This window comes from Morone saxatilis, unplaced genomic scaffold, assembly GCF_004916995.1.
Source record: "Morone saxatilis isolate NCDOM2014 unplaced genomic scaffold, NCSU_SB_2.0 Contig23, whole genome shotgun sequence".
NCBI lineage: Eukaryota > Metazoa > Chordata > Actinopteri > Moronidae > Morone > Morone saxatilis.
The window spans coordinates 24,285,645-24,289,517 of NW_023339796.1; positions in this window are offsets into that span (position 1 = coordinate 24,285,645).

The window sequence follows — 3,873 nt, forward strand, 5'->3', positions numbered from 1 at the left end:
TTAATACTGATGCTTCTATATGATCTACATGAACAAAGAGGACCATCAGAGAGAAGATTGGCTTTTTCTATATAGTCATTCTTAATGCCTGCCACAGGGTGGGATTCAAATTTTAACAATGAAAGAGGCAGTAGAAACACTACTGATTTTGTCCACAGGGGCCGCCAGAATCAACACAGAACGAAAGCTCCTTGTAGCTGCTTTGAGTTGTAAATACACAGAATTTTATTAGAATCCTGCTTGTGTAACATTGAAAGCCATCAAGTGAATTATAAAGTGCTGATACTGTCAGAGACACTAAGGGAAACAATGCCTAATAATAGTGGGAAATGAACTGATTTGGGTGTTTGTATGATTGCCATATGTGCAGAGGTCGCACATTTTCTCCCTCTTTGGTTTTAAGTCATCTCTCCTTGGATTTCAAGGTGAATTGTCATTTACAGGGTACATTTACACTTAAGCAATACTTGGTGGAGATTTTATAGAGGTGCTGAGAGATTTACTATGTAACAAGACCTTAGAATTAATAAAACAGGATGAGACTGAGTTGAATATGCAGTGTAGGATTAATCTGATGGCATATCTGAAGTAGATACTCTAGTTGTGCAATTAAAAGTGCAGTTTTTTTCTTCATTAGGTAAATAAACAGGTTCTCACTATTAAGTCTACTGTACTGTAGATAAAGACAAGTACCGTTACATTTCTTTGAACTTTGTCATCAACTTGGTACTGAAATATTAGTTCTTGTGACATCCCTACTTTTGTATTACGTCACCTGACTTTAACGGCACATTAAAACATTACACCAAACATTACCTACAGCATCATATTGTAGGGCCACTGACCAGGCTGTCGTATTTGAAGACTTGGAAATGAGAATGGGCGTTAAGACAAGCCTTCCCAAGATTTAAGTTTGTAGAAATCTCATTTAAACTGGTAGTAACACAAATATGATCTTATGGCTGTTTAAATACAGACAAATATCAAAGCTGCATTTGTCTTTGTGTAGACAACCATCAGACAATTTTGGACACCAGAGGCTAACAGATCTAGTCCATTAGTAGTAAACCAATAGTTGGTTGCCAAACATTCAAATTCAATTCAAAGGTCCCTGAACAAAATTACCACAGATTTTCCAAATTAGACAATATAAGTTGAATATAGCCTTCAGTAATAGCTTTTTGTCAACCAATTTTGTACAGAGATGAGACCATTTTTAATTTACACTGTAGTTTTGACCAATTTTGAAATCTTACAGAAAGTCTTGGAGTAATGTGATGATGTCCGAAATTGCCTGACATTATTATCCGCTGTGTATTATATCACTTTTTTTACATTGCTGTAATGGTTTCAGTTTGGTTGAGGGTCTGGTCACATCAAACATTCCTTCACATGCCATTGTGGTTACAGGCAGTGGTGGAGATTCAGTTAATACAACAAGCTAGGTGTCTCTGCAACCTAAATGCCTGCCATGAACCATATAGGGTGCTTTTTATTATGCCAACTTTTCCTTCCTACTGTCCTCTTTCCCCTCGTTTCCCCTCTGCCATTGTCGAGAATCTTCCAATTCCTTAAATGCACATCGAAGAGAGACAAGGCTTCTCTCTTTGAATAAACTTAATTAAACCATGGAAAGTATTTCCACATAATTTCGATGTTTTCTTACAGCATTAAGCAATTGTGTTTGTCCAAATTAATTTACTTGAGTTGAGTCAACTTATTTTAGTAATTAAATGGATTCAACTTATTTACTAGGTTTGCGTCTGACTTTTAATAAGTACATTTAATAGGGTTGGTTAGGTAAATTCAAAGAATAACTTTTAAGTATAACTTGCATATAAAAGTACAACAACAAACATCGGATGGGCGTGGAACTCACACAATAGGGATCTACGGATAATATAATCGAGCACAGTTACATGTTTTTTGTTTTCATATTTGCTGAACCTTTCACTATATCCTGACAGTACACGAGACAGATAATCTGTGAAAAAATCAGGTTCTTCTTACTCGCTGTAGTGCTCCTAATGGCATTTGCAAAAATCCACTGGACCTGAACAAAAACAACCAATCCAAGCTGAGAAAGATCTAAAGATGCTTTGGGTTGGAAGATAGTTGATTGTTGAGTCTCATTCACAGGGTCCCAAAGCATCTGTATAGGATGCCCTGGGGATGAGACTCAACAATCAACTATCTTGATTGTCTTTCTTGGTATCTGTCTCATATACTACTGCCAGGACATAGTGGAAGTTTCAGCAAATATGACAAAAAGTTATTTTTATAAAAATTACCTACTGCAGCTTTAAATAAGGGGCTCTGTATTCATACCAGCTGGTTAAGACAGATGATACAGCTGTAACATTGCTTAAGACTGTGAAACCAAGGATTTCTCATTTGACAGCTTCAGCTCCTGGGAGGAGCTAAGACTCAAGGAAATACTTTAGCATAATAAAAAGCACCCATAGCAAGCTAAAAAGATGGCTTTTTTTGTACACTGCAGCATCCTCCTCAGATCAGGAATGTGTCTTTTCTACGGGGTTACAGAGCTGTTTCGCATGTCAAAATCATTTACCAAAGAATATGTGAAAACAATGAACAAGCTCACCGCTCATGATAATTCCCTTCAGTTGAATTAAACTGAGTGGAACATACTACAGTGTGATCAGACTCTCAGTTACAAAAGGTGATATAAGTCAACTTCTCAGTGTACTGATGGTTACTGGGTTCTGTGTACTATTTGACTCTATACTCTAAAATGAACTGTAGTCAAGGGAAATTGTCCTTTTTTCCTACTTACCCTTAGTCCTTTTTTCTGTGCATGTTATTTGACAAACAGGAGCTGCTGCTTTGCTAAAATGTTATAAATAAAGGCACAATCAGCAGTTCTATCCAGAGAGGGTAGGCTGACCTTCTCCAGAGATGAGAGAAGTTTATAATTGGAATTAAGTAGCAGTTGATGATGATGTTTTCAGCAGTGAACTAAGCTAAGTAGGAAGAACAATTATCTCTACCACATCTGCCCATGCCCTATTTACTTGTTTTGTGTAGTAGTCCCCAGAAATGGCAATATGGCTGGATGACAAAAACACACTGTCATATATTCTTGCTGACTTTTGAAGAGGTGCGAGACCACCAGAGTTAGAAAATATTATTTTTATTTTTTTTTTCAAAGTTTTGATTAGGAAATTTAACTTTATATCTGTGTTAATGTATTTTTACTTATAATTAACCTAGTATGCTTTAATTTTCTAAGCCAGACATATTATTTTCACATTGCCATGTCCGGCTTAGCTAGGTTAACACAGCTTAATATCAGAGCAATCATTTTGTTGTTATAAATCAAACTAAACTGTAAATCATACTCTGGAATCTGCATCTTTTTTTCTTTATTTTTTATTCAGCCTTATTGTCATGTCTGCTACTGTCACTTTAAAGGGGCACTCCAGTGACTTTACTTATTTTTCACATCTTTTTGTGTCCTACTCAGCCTGTGGTATAATGTGTCTCCAGGAGCTTTTGTCAAAGCTCAGAAAATAACCCTGATGATGTCCCAATGATGTCACTGGGGTTAGCTGTATTCGAAATCACACGCCAACAAGAAATCACTAGAATATTGGCATTTTACTGTTTATTGATGGTGAATTGTTTTTGTTTTTGGAGTTAAGAAGCTCCACAGTTGCAGCAGACAAATTGAGCAACAGTCCTATCTTCTGTATCATATTTATTCTGATTAGTGAAGCACTGCTTAAGATAAAATAAACTACAACGGAAAGCAAGTTGGCATTGAGTCGGACACAAATCTAACTGGCATGCATATTGCGGCAATCGCCAGTGATCAGTTCTACACTGGCCTGGCTCATCTCAAACAAGCCT